The sequence below is a fragment of the Psittacula echo genome (genome assembly GCF_963264785.1).
Source record: "Psittacula echo genome assembly, chromosome: 9".
Lineage (NCBI taxonomy): Eukaryota > Metazoa > Chordata > Aves > Psittaciformes > Psittacidae > Psittacula > Psittacula echo.
This window is the reverse complement of record NC_137745.1, coordinates 7,186,810-7,200,766: the sequence shown is the minus strand read 5'-3', so window position 1 is coordinate 7,200,766 and position 13,957 is coordinate 7,186,810.

Here is a 13,957-nt window from a genome sequence, read left to right as displayed (position 1 = left end):
AATGATGCATTTGGGAGCGGCTGTACCTGTGAATCGCTGCTGGCAGGATTCGCATCACTTGTTCTGCGGGATGGACTGGGACCACCAGCAGCAGCTCTGCATTTGTTCTGTGTGCAGCGGAAGTTTTCCTGATCCCCTAAACCACTGCGTGTAGGTCATGTGTTAAAGCCTTTAAGTGGCTCAATTCTGCTCATTCTTCTTCTGGCCCCTCTACCAATAGTTGATAACCCAAAGAGCCTTGTACTGGTAATAACATCTGGACAGAAGCTGAAAATGGGCAGATTTAATATAAGCTTCTGATTAGGCTTGCAAGAATAGAGGACAAATAGTGTGCAGTATAAAGCTCTCTGGTGCCATCATATCTCCTGCCACCATGATATCTGAGCAGATAGCTATAGTGCATATAGATATAGGCTTTGATATAGTTATTCTTCTAATGCAGATGGCAGAGAAATAGGTAGAGAAATTCTAGCAGTGAGGCATTAAAGCAGCAGGAGTCATATCCAGATTCATCAAAATATTTCAGTACCTAATTAAGGACAGGACAATGAATACAGCAGTTTAAATGTGAGATTAGATGTCTCACTAAATGTGCCAGGCCAGATTACTTCCTCTAAAACAGTTTATAAATGACAGTCTCATCCTGTAGGTGTTGCAGTGAGGTTCCTCTTCCTTAATGCAGATATTCATGTAAAAAAATTTGTTTTCCCCTGGTAAGCTTGTGCTCTGTAGCTATGAAAGTGGAAGGAGGAATAAGAAAAGTGCTATGCTAGGCTAGTTTTGATTTCTGAGTTTGAATAAACTGTCTCCTCCTGGAAAGACACCCTGCACCTAAGCATGCGATGATTTTTTTCCTTCCTCCCATAGACAGAATATGCAACAACCTTGGTAGACAACCATTGCACTTCATTTTGCTAATCTGATACTGAACTGAGACCCATCAGTAGCTTGACTTTTTCTAAAGAGCAAAAAGGAGGAAAAATAGATCTAAAAAAGACCCAAATGCCTTGCATTTACTTCATCTCTCCAGAATGTAAACTGAAGTGAATCTTTGATGTTACATGCACAGATGTTGTAGTTGACATATCTCATGGCAGGCACCAAGCAAGAAGTGATGGAATGGCAGGAAGCTGAGTAGACCACAAACATCCAACGCTACAGGGATGCCCTGGAGCGGCAACCTACACAAACACAAGGATCTAACTCCACTCTTAATGAAAGTAGTGCTTTCCAATATATGCTAGAAAACCGTGGCTGTACTTGGAGTCTGAGTTTTAGCTGGGGTTATTGATGCTAAAGTCAGTCTTGGGGCCAGCAGTCAATGTGCAGGCACCCATCCAGAGAGATATGCATCTATCGCAGTCTGCCTGCATGAAATAAGATGTGATATCTGGGCTCTTTTTAAGGAGTTGTAGATTTTAGGATAACCAAAAAGCTAACATATGTCTGTTGTTTGCCCATGAGTTTAACCATTATTTTATTAGCTAGACAGATACTACTATTTCACAATTTATTATGCTTTCTGTTCTTGGAGTATTTGTGAGCAGGGAGGATGTCTTCCTCTTGTCATACAAATAAACTTTTGCATAAAAACTATTTCAAAGGGTATTTGGATTTAATGACAGACTCCTGACTCCACATATTTTATGCTTAGTCTTAACATGGAGTTTAAATTAGCCAGTTCTCATCAGTTACATCCATATTTCAGGTCTGGGAATTGAATGTGCAGGGTTATAGCTGTTCTGTAAGGGGGTCAAAGTAGGGAACTATAGACAGAGATTTTGAGGGCAGTGTTGCATGAGAAATAAAAGAAACTGTGAATGTCTATAGTCAGCAAAATGCGGCAAAAAGTCCCAAACAAAACCATTTCTTAATGGTCCAGCAAAGCTTGGCTTTTCTCTTGCTGCAAAATGACTGCACTTGTTTGCACGGTCCTCCCATTAAAATGTGTGTTGAACCTTTGTGTTCACTTAATTCCTCTTTTGAATTCTGAGTGGCTTTGGGAGCACTGTCTCTTACCATGTTAGCAGCAGTGCTCCATCCTCTGAATGATTTTTGGGGCAATGCTAGAGTTTACAAGCTTAAAATTCTTACTGCAAGCACTGATGCAGCAAACACCAGTGGAAAAGTTTGGCTGGAACAAACTCATTTCAAATGCAATCATAATGTTCACAAGTGATGTTTATTTTTTCTCATGCTCTTCTCTCCATTGCCTGTGTGCTTCCCTGTGTACTGCCATGATGAGATGCTAGCATGCTGCTTAATGAAAATCCAGTGTTAGACCCATGCATGAATAAGTTGTTATATATGGTGGATGTAGTCGGACTCTGAGTGCATCCATAATGCTACTGTCCCTTGTCCTCAGTACACTGCTTTAGTTTTTGATGGGTTTGATGTTGACGGTGGGTTGTTCTAATTTCTCCAGACTTGGCAGTTTAAATATAAAGTTCAAGATATTGCAAAAATGTGTATAAAAATATGTGAAAACTATCAAGAAATTTAACACAATAGCTGTTAAATGTTACTAAGTAATCACCAATATTAGTATTGGGAGGGAGAGGGAATATGTCTCATATCTGTACTGCTGGGAGTGTTCCCAGCAGTGAGTCAGAGGGGACATGCTTGGGACAATGCACTGGTTCTAATCAGTTATACAAATGTTGGTGAACAGCAGCAGATTTATCATCTGAAATTATTCCCTTCAAGTAGACTTTTTTTATTATTGTAATACCAGGAAACTAGTCTCCTTTTTTTTAAGTGCTTTATTGAAATCATCTGGATATACTCTACCTAATAAAATGGTAGTCTATGGCTGCTACACTTCCTGTGAGAGAGAAGAATTAATCAGATATGCACAGACACTATAAAGGGGAATGGAAGTTGTATCAGTTGCTGTAACATAATGGAAAATACGTTGGATCCAGGTGTCAGTGGGTGTAAGACGGTTTAGCACTGGGCTGGTCACTGGAGCCATATCCACTTTCACCAGCTGAAGATGGCGTATTTGTGTTGCAGTTGCTCATATATGCTCGAGACAAATGAAGCAGGAGCACTGGTACAAATGTTTTGGGAATTATTTCCCTTGCAGTCAGCAAAAGCAATATTTGGAAGCTGTTCTGGGTAGAAATCATTCCAAGTGAGACGCTTGAATGTGAGCAGCTTATTGTCTGCCTCTTGTAAAGAAAGACGTGGTGAATCGCAGGGTGCTTTGGAGATGTGCTTGTCTGAGCCATCTCAGATGACTTACTGTCTGATCTGCGCACAGACCGACTTTGGCATTGTTGTACAAGAGAAGCAACTGTCGATTTGGTTCCCAAGTCTTAAAGTCAAGAAACAAAGCTGCTATTTAGGGTGTCTGATTTTGCACTGTGCAAGCAAATAATGGCTTGCCCACATGTCACCGGCCATCTAAAACTCCAGGATGCTCCACAGAGGTGCAGAGAGCTCTGTAGAGCCACTTGTATAATTTAAGCCTGTATTAGGAAAAAACTTCCTTCTCGGTTTTTCTGTGTATGCTATTGCAGTTGTTTCATTGCAGTGATACCTCACAGCTCACTAATCATGCACTAAGTGAGTGACTAATACAGACTCTGTGTGTTTCTCATCCAGGGGCAAATATCTGCTTACTGTTTTGATTTTAATGACAGTTTCCCCCCCACACCCTGAAACTTGTTTGCTTCTCTGCCTCTTGCAGAAGAGACATCTGATTAAAAATGCCTTACTTCTCCCTCAGAGAACCGTTTTTTCAGTGGATGAGGAGGAAGTCAGTAAAGTTAAATTGGTCAATGCTTTTATGCAGATCATTTCTTTCTTTACCCCCTGGAGATAGCTGGGAAAAAATGACTTTGCTTTTCTAAGAGCCAAAAGTTAACGTTAGAAAATGAGGACATGGTCTGCCTGAGTATTCTCGTCACCCTAGTACCTGGTGGATAAAGTGAAAATGCTTGCAAGAAGAAAAGAAATTCATAGAAGACCAAAATGATGAGGACTCTGAGAGCATGAAGAGACCAGGCTGCAAGGCAGACTGATACGGAAAAAGGTAGTGTCTGGCAGAGAGATAACAGGACTTGTGTCTTTGTCCAGATTGGTTTTGATGAATGACCAGCTTAGTGACTCACTTCTTAGCTATCTAAAGAGATCCCAGTTAAATAGCGCTTACACTCAAGTCTTCCCTCTCCCACTGTGAATTCATGGCTGGAAAGCGCTTGAATTAGCTCTGTCCAGGGTAAAATTTTGGATTGGAAGACTTGCTTTATATCAAAACCATATTTTTCCTGTTTGAAAGAAAAGAATTTCCAAAATGACTTTTGTAACATCCATCTTAAATAAGCAATAGATAATGTGGTGCACTGTGTCTGGGGCTAGTACTTGTCTTCAAAGGCAGGAGCGCTTAAAATGTAGCAACGAATGGGCCATTTACTCGTTTGCACCTTTCTGGAGACGCATACATTAGCAGTCAGTCTGGAAATGTCATGTGGGTGTGGATTCTTGCTTTGAGCTTATTTTGCCTTCTTTATCCCTTGCCCAGGCCAGGCTGACAGCTGCCTTTGGGACCTGATTACTTAATGCAGTAGTTCCCAGATAGAGAGAGCAGCGTGCCTGGTGAGAGGGTCATTGAGGAGGGACAAGTTCAGGGATTGTCTGTGACTTCCCAGCAAGGCAGAGAATAGTGAATAAATGGCTTGCCCCCTTTTGGATGCTGGCAATGAGATACATTTGTTCTTTGTCTGTGATTATGTCAAAGTGTAAAAAAAAAAAAAGCCTTACCCATGCTACAAAGCCTTGTGAGAGTAACGGTTACTGTGAAAATCTTCCTGTCTGGTGGATCTGTCCAGAAATCTAATGGTTTGCCCGCATGAGGGCATTCAGGTGACATAATACAGGGTAATTAAAGTGAATTTAAAAGGGTATTATGCTGCACTGCCTTGTAGTTATAGGAAGACAGCTTCAGTTCTGGATAAAGGTATCTGCCCAGAGGTCTGCTGCAGTCTTAACTCATCCACTGTGATTTTGCTGAGTGTCCCTGCATAGCTGAGGAGAGGCAAGATGGATCAGCAGACAAAGGAAAGTGCTGCAGATTCTTCTCTCATCAACTGTATTAATTTTAGCTGCTTCCTCAAGCCAATCCCCACCCACCTTTCAGCCTCAGTCCTGGTGGCCTCCTACATTTCCCTGCCCCAAAAGGTCCCCTTCCTCCTGCTCACTCTGTAGACATCGCAGTTGTGGAATTGCATGGACATTTTTTTATGGTTAAGTTGAAGTCCCTTATACACCCATGTGATTTTGTCACTTAATTTTTCATGTTCTTGAACTGTGTCCGCAAGCCTCTGGGTGCCAGTATAAATCTCTGAGATTTTTCCTCTTTTTTTGATTTCTAATTGCACAGAGGGTTTGTTTCTGATTTGCAAGCATTAGGAGAAACAAGCTGCAGTCCAGCTGTAAGCTGTAAGCCCTGTGCATTTTTATATGACTTTATTCAATAGCACCCCTGAGTAATGCAGTGCCTTGCACTGAACCTCCAGAGCTTGACTCCTGCACACACACAGGCAAGACAAAATATCTGTGGAGAGCAGTTAACTTTTGAGTCCAGCTTCAGGCTAGTTCCTTTGGCTACTAGGGACAGAAAGTTGGGCAGGACACCAGAGCTAGAGCAGTCACTCTGCTTTTATTGGTCATTTTTGTCCTGTTGAAGACAAACTATTGGGGTTTTTTTTGGCATATGGGTGATATCAGACCTTTATGGACTGGAAATGGCGCAGCTAACATAGGGGTCTCCTTCTGCTCCAAGTACAGTGAGTAACCAGGGAGGAGGACTCTGATTCAGAGCCTAGGATGAATCTGCCTTCTACAACCTACGATGGTCCATCAAAGAAAGGTTTCAGGGTTGGGGGTTTTTTTCAGACTACTCCGAAGCAGCCATCTATAAATCTGCTCATAAGCAGGATGCATTTGATAGCATCTAGAGAATGATTTAACCTCAGGCAAGTTATGAATAGAAATTTCTATTAATGTACATCTCAGCCCTTCACTAGCTGAACTCACTGGCAGTGGCAGCAGGCTCTGAATCAGCTTGAGTGACAAGAGTAAAGTAGTTCTTATTTAAAAAAAAAAAACAACAAACAACTTATTGTGTGGTCTTTGGGAAAAAAAAAAGCTACTAATTCAGTTGTATTTGTTAACAGCTTTGCTGTTTTGAGCTTTTTCCAACATCTTCCTGTGCTCTGCCTGAACTTTTCTTTTAATTGAAGTCAAGGGATGCTGTATTTCCCTCTGACTCATGGCTAACAAAAATGCGAGGCTACAGAGTCTATGCACACTCCATCACTTGCTCAAGAGGCTGCACTGTTCAAGTGAAGCGTACTCAAAATGTAGCCTCTGCCTGTGGCATTGACTCAGCCTTCCCGCTGCCTATCAAGAGCAACCATGCTGCTGCAGCTGGAACAGTTGGGATGGGGAAGCTTCTGCTGCAGAGAACGGGAGGAGATGCTCTGTGCTTGGAGAACATTGAAATACTCAATTATGGCTTTCACTGTGGGCTCAGAATTGAAAATCTTGTTCTGGCATTTATGAGAAGGGTTTCTTCTTTTCAGTGTATTGTGGAGATGCCTCTTCTTTTTCCATGTTTTAACCTGCATTTTGGCTCTCTGTCCATCTAGAGATGGTGCTGAGACAAATTTTGAGTGATGAAAGTTGCATCCTTCTCTGCTGTAAAAATTCTTAGTCTCTGTTGAAGGAAAAATCCCTCTTTTTATCAAATGTGCCCAGCCAGAAGTTTGGGTCGCTGCTATGGATCTGATAAACGAGGGCTCACAAAACATGCCACTCCATCCTCACTGTCTGACATGGCAGTAGCTCTGCTTTTGGTACTCTACATATCGCAGTCTTTGTCTGTGCCTCAGTGTTAGCTCTGTCACTTGGTTTTCAAATGGGACCACATCTACTCCCTGGCAAAGAAATGGGAGATATCATTCCCACCAAATTGTTCCACGTAAATGACTCTGAAATACTTGCAGAGCAGAGAAGTATCTCCTATTTTGTATCCCTTTAGGCTAGAATTAGCTTTTGCCTACCCGATTTCTTATCAATGGCTCACTCCATTCATTTGTTGCCATCTCTTTTCTTCTCATCTGTTTCATGGAAGGAGGAATTTCTTGCCATACGTTGCTCGGAATATGATTGCTACATTACACCTCAACCCTACACAAGAATCCTGTCAGTCCCTTTTTGTTGGGCTGAGACTACGTAAATTCTGTGGATGTTCATTTAGATCTTCTGGTGCAATTGACTCTTGTAGCATGTCAGAGGATATCAGATTTTGGCTGTTAGGTGGCTGATCTGGGAGGTGCTATGGCAGAAGAAAGAAGCTGGTCCCTCAGGCAGGGTAGATATCCTTTCTTATCTCTATTTAATGAAGGTGGGTCTGACTTTAAACATGCAGAAGTCTAGTGAGGATGTGAAGTGACTTGTAGCTGAGCCTCTTCTTTCCCCCCTTTTGATCATTTAGTTTGAGCTCCCATATTGTTTCATTGCCTGAAAAAGAAGCTCTAGTAATACTGGAATATGCAGTGTGGGTGGCTTGAGGAAGCAATGCCTGTTTGCTCCCAGGTCAGACAGGGATGTGGGGAAGTAATGGTAGTAAATGTTTGTTTTAAAGCAGAGATCTTGGGTACTATTTCCTTCCTTGCTATTATCTTAAGAGAGGGTGAATAACACAAACCAAATGAGAATGTATCACACAACCAAGGAATGTCCTGCAACATGCTCTCAACTGAAGTGCTGGGGAGTGCTGGAGCACAACAGCCGGGAGATGCTGGGCTGACCTTCATGTGCATGGCTCTGTTCCAGTCCCCTCCTCTCCTTCAAGGAAAAGGGGAATTTTAAGGGAGTGCCATGTGTGTGGCAGGATCAGCTCATAATGTACAGATCCTCTCCAACTGCTGCCCTGGGGAGCTGTGTTATGCAAAGCTGGTGTACAGTCATCTTTGCCTCCTCTGCCTGTATTTCACACGATGTAGCTCATCCTTCACCTCTGCTCCATCTTCACTTCACTAGCTTGTTTTGCTCTCTTTGTTGATTTCCTGAGCATGTTTTAATTGATCCTGCCTCCTCCTTTTCTTCAGTCTCCTGGCTACTGTTCATCTATTCTTCATGTACAAACATAAATAAACAGTTGAAAACTGGTACAACTCCAGGTCAGAGCTCAGCTAATGCTTTCATCTTCAAAGGGTTCAGCTATCTGGACCATGAGCTGCAAGTCATGCCCACCTTAAGATGCCTTTGGCACCAGGGCACATATACTTGTCTACTGGATAGGATCCTAGGTTTTTCCCCTCAGGTTCAAAGGCAGGGCTGTTACCTCTAGAACCACTCACCACTTGGAAATCATTTAATGTGAATCATTTTTCCCTCTGTGCAAGGTCTTTGTTACTAGAATGAAATAATCAACTTGGTTTGTTTTTTTTCTGTCTTCTGAGAAGAGGGTAGGAGTGATGTCTGGGTGTTGTATGCATGTTTGCTGAGAGGCCATTCTCTGTGCTGTTTCAAAGAGGTAATTACAATTGTAGCTTATAAATCACTGGGGAGGTGTAGGACTGTCCCTTACTAATGCAGCTTTTTGCAAATGAGTGCTGATTATGGGCTTCCTGATGGTGTAATTGTATCTGGTCTGAACTTACCATAAGGATTGCATACCACTCTGATTATGTATTTGCCTCTCTGAGGCTGCCAGATACATACAGCGAAGCATGTGCGAGCTGACCTCTAGCAGAGGTTCCTATAGTTGTGGTTTCTTCCCTCTCAATCCCCTTTCCAAGCAGCGGTATTGCTCAAACAAAGTTTACCACCTAAACTAACTCAGCAGGACAGAGGACAGTTGTGCTAGGGTACAATTTATCCTGGGGGAGGATATTTTAGCCAGTTTGTTTAGGTAGTGTAAGTGGCACCAATGCTATGAGGGGATCCACTAGGTTGTAGCCAAAATGCAATGGCTTGTGTAGTATTAATAGACCCATTAATGACTCTTGAAACATTAGACACAATAGACTGAAGTTTGAACTTAATAAAAATCTGGGAGCAAGTTGGCACAGTTGGTTCTAGTTGTGAAATATCTGCAGTTGTTTGAGCATCATAAAAGTATCATGACTCCACAATGCTAAGTGATGGTTGCTTACACAAATTAATGCCAATGAAAAAGCTGAGCTGTTTTGCTCACAATGTTTCCTCCCCTTACAAACAGAGGAAGCAGTGGCTTTGGGATTAGCACCACTTAACACAGCACAAGAACAATGCTATCTATACTTTGGGCTGCTCAGAATACTATAGGGAAAATAATCTATTGCTGGATTTCTTTGAAATTGGCAACCTGGAGCCAGATCCCATTAAACCCACTGGCTCCAGGACTGGGGGAGGTCCTTCCTCAGGTTGATAAGTCTGCATTGAGCAGTTCCCTTCTCTGCCCACACTCGTCTTCCTGTTGTATGTTCCCAAACCGTTTGGCTAAAATTGGTTTGATTTTTCACTGAATAATTCAAACCAGAGCAAAAGGGAACCTGTTATGTGTTGGTTAGGATGCTCTCCTGGAAGTGGAGTTACTGGAAATGAGGTGTTTAGCAATATCTTTTACATGGTATTGTTTAAATAGAGGATAAATACTTAGGTTAGGCTGTCAGATCCTGTTGTGATGGCAAGGTACCCAAGTACTACAGTACGTTTAGCTGTCTAAATAGATGTTTTTCTATCTAAATCTAGTATGGTTCTAGTGAGAGTTTTCTAAAGTATCCAGAACACCAGAAACAGCAACACCAGGGGTATGCTGGCATTTATAGATCACAGCTTTTTACAGTTTGCATTCCTAAGTTGTGAAAGCAGACTTTAGACTCCCAGGCACCTTACTTGTAAGTCACCTTAATATTGCTCATCCTGGAATAGGGCAGGAATTCAAAGCAAAAGTTCCTAAATTACAAGCTTATGCTTTAATGGGAAGACTGCAGATATGTTTTACATTCCCAGCTGAGAAAAGGGTTAGGGAAGAAAGAAAAATCTTTTATGAAGGAGGAGGGAAGGGGAAGAAAGGAAATCCTTTGTCCAATTTGGTAATAGTTTGTTGTTTTGGGGGGGTTGTTTTGCTATTTAAATCTTTCAGATATAGACAATCCATAGAAGTCACTCATAAAATTCACATAAAGATAATAATTCAGCCCATCTAAAGAAATGTTATATCACATCACTTGTAAATTGAGAAACTCTGTGGTATTGTTACAAGATTCTCATGAATATCCAGTAAATAGTCAAACAATGCTGTTTCTTCATGTCTGAAATAAGCTTGTTAACTTTGGTTTGAACTTTAGCTATAAACTTTAAAATAGGTTGTCTGTATGTTTATGTGACTTAAGTGTCTTTCTGCCATGAATTTTCCCATCTCAACTTTATCTGACAGCCATAATGCTTGGAGAAGGGATTATATTTAAATCCAGGAGTTGAATTCAGGAGAGATCTGGCATCAGATTTAGCCCCATTACTCCACAGCTGGTCTGTTCCTCAAAATGCCATAGTCATATATGCACAGCTTGAGGGATTTCAGCTCTAGCTTCCCATTGCACCTATGACCATGACAGATTTCTGCCATCATTACTATTTGATAGTGGATAGGGATAATATGACATTTTCTCTCATGGAATCACTGAATAGTTAGGGTTGAAAAGGACCTTAAGATCATCAAGTTCCAAACCCCTTGCCATGGGCATGCTTGGTGACCCCAAGTATTTGCCTGTGTGCTCCATCCAGTGTGGTTACTTGTCACTGGCTGATGTTGAGTATCCAAGTAGGCATTCCAGCATCCTGATTGCTCAAGACTCAATGTCCTTTGCTAAAATTTGAAGAGCAGAGTTACCTCAGTCCATCTCTGATGTTTCAGATGCTTTCTTGTGTCGGTAGCTTCATGCAGGCAGAGAGCTGATAGAGACACAGACACAGCGAGGAGGATGTTAGCTTCTGCTATGTGTGATTTTGTCAGCATTGTGAAATTAAGCCTTTTAAATTGAGTGCTGCAATTGTGCCTCATTGTGAAACCAAGCATAATATGCCCACATTCATGCTTTGTGTTGTGATGGAAAAGGCAATATATATGAAATTGCCTAGCTTTGTGTGCAGTTTCCAAGATCTTTTCTTACCCTTCATACACCTGTACTTTTCCTGCATCCAAACTATGTGGTTTTATGTAATCCAGGAAGGAAACTTTTCCAAGAGGAAAGGTAATACATTCAGTCTTGCCTATAATTAAAAAATAAAACAAAACAGAAATACTACAGAGCAGAAAAGAAATCACTTGGGTTTAGATGTTAGGAATAGGGTCAGGGACTATACACCGGAAAAAGTGCTTGCATTTAAGTGTACATTTCAGTATGAACGTGATGTTCAAGCAATTCAGATAGATAATTTCATTGTGCATTCAATTATCCCAGCTCATAAGAAATTAAAGTGAGCTAGTAATTACCTTCCAAGTATCCGTCAGTTCTCCGAGTACTACTGAAGTAGGCTTTAATGGCTCATATGCACTGTACGCCTCTCAGCATCACAGCATGAGTTTGGCTTTGCTGTTGTTATGGTCTATTTCAGTGTGTCAGTAAGTATTGGAAACCGGAGACAGATAAATCTTTGCTTAAAATATGTAGCTAGCATGAGAGAAACACAGCCAGTCAAGCACTTTGTAAGCTGTTATTGTAACTTTTTATATTCAATGGCAGGGGAAATATTTTGGGATACATTAAGATCATGATTACACTGTAGTTCACCAGTTCTAATGTATTAAATAATATTGTTCTTCACAAAACCTCACTTTTCTACTCCTGTGCGTTTTCAGTTTTAGCACTTTACCAAGGTTGGGGATCCTAGCTCTGATATACCCTTCCCTGCCAATGCTCTGTGTTTTCTCTCACTGCCTTCTGGTTTGGGGTGAAGGCTTATTGTAAATTGGGCTCCCACACAGACATCTGCACCTCCTTTCCCACTGCCTTGATTTGGGGTGATATTCTTTTGGCCAGATTTTAAAATCCACTGAAAAACCTGGTGTGCCTACTGATGCCTAAAGGGGAATTTTCAGGACACTGTGCATCTTTCAGATTTGGTTTATTTGCGTATGTCTCTAGAAGGGAGCTAAGTTCCTTTTGAAAAGGCAGAGCCAGAAAAAACCCATTTAGCCTCCTAGGAAAGATTTAGGGGTTTGCCTTTAAACAGCAAAAAATAAAAAGCTTTAATATAAATACATCCTGGACTTCACCAAAACTTGTTTACTGTTAAAGCTTAGCTCTGATTTGCCATTACAAAAGCTAATGTTGCAAGCATAGTAGAACCCTATAGCACATACTTGAAAGCAATTTACAGTACTGAGAATCTAATAAAGGTAGCTGACAAGATAATTGCCAGATTATGTGAATGCATTACCACCACTCTCACACAAATGTTCTTTAATTATTTTTTGGCATCCGAGGAAAGGAAGAGAAATGCTGAGTTAATAGGCAACATGTAATCCATCTGTGTTTGTTTTGGTGCATCCTGGATTTGTGGAAGATACCGACAAGAGATGTTGCCTGGGGTACAATGACCTTTGTGCACAGGGAAAAAAATTGCCACTCGCTAGACTAATAGTGTAAAACAAGAGAGTTGCTTGTCTTTGGATTATGACCCGGTCACCTAAAGCATGTGGGAAAAATGTGTTCAGATAAAGGCTACAAAATTGTTAACACTTTTAATTATGTTTAGATTACAGAGCATTATACAACTAGCAGTGTCCATGTTATTGAAAACCTTATCAGCTGCCATTCAGTGAATGGCCCCACTAATAAAGTGCTTCATGGAATTTTTGCATGTATTTGTGCCTGGTGTTTGTCCAGCCACATCTTGGGGGTTTCTTTCTGAGGCATCCGTCTGATCCTAATCCCAGCCAACAGTAGCCATTTTATTCTATTATACTCTATCACACAGTAATTAAAGAAATTATTTCCTTGCTGTCATTATCATTGCCTTTGTAAGCACCACATGGATGAAAACAAGAAAAATATTTCTTGTTTAGACACTCATCTGAGCTATTATTCAGCCACTTGTCTGTTACGCTTTATTGATCCATTTAGAAAATTACTTCAGGTTACAATGATATGGAACTCTTTAATAGCATCGTCTGATGTCAAGTTTTTTTAAATGAAGTTAGTCTATTTTGTGAGGGGTGAAGGTAGAATGTTCTTCATTTATAATAATACCCTGTTTAAAGCTTGCTGCTTCAGATGGTAAAAGCAAAGGGCTTAATGAAAACTCAAACTAGAATAGGAACTACTGGGCATGCATTTCTTACAGATAGGACAGACAGATGAATAATTCTTCTTGTGAAAGATGGTTCGCTGGCAGTGCAGAACACCAGGTCTATGTAACCGTGTATCTCTCCTTGCTTTAAGCAGTCAGCATCCCCAAAGTACTCTGTGGAACCAAATTAATTTGTCATCTTACAATCCTGAGTTGGAGGTTTGGTACTGGGGAAACCATCAAATGGGGTGGTGGGAATCAGTGTCCGCATTCATCATTGCCACTTTAATGTGCCAGAGGAGGGAACACAGCAATAGAAGAGGAGAGCAAGGAGGCATGGAGAGGAGCTTGAAGCAGAGGGGATTAATCTTGTGACTGTGCCATAGCCTCATGTAGATCACGCTCCTTTTCTGTAAAGAAAGGGTGACATCATGCACATATGCGGCTGGAGACACCTGCACAAACTTGTCTGATATCTTCTGATACCTGGCACAACCAGGTTCTTTGGGAGAATAAAAGCAGTAATCCTCTCCAGTTGCTCTATGGAGCAGAGAAGTGACGACAGATAGTAGATATCTGCTCACTGAGAGTTGGTTGGAAATCCTTTCCTCCCAGAATCCAAAAGCTTGGCCCAAATCTATTAGTCTAGATTTCCGAGTAAAAGCTT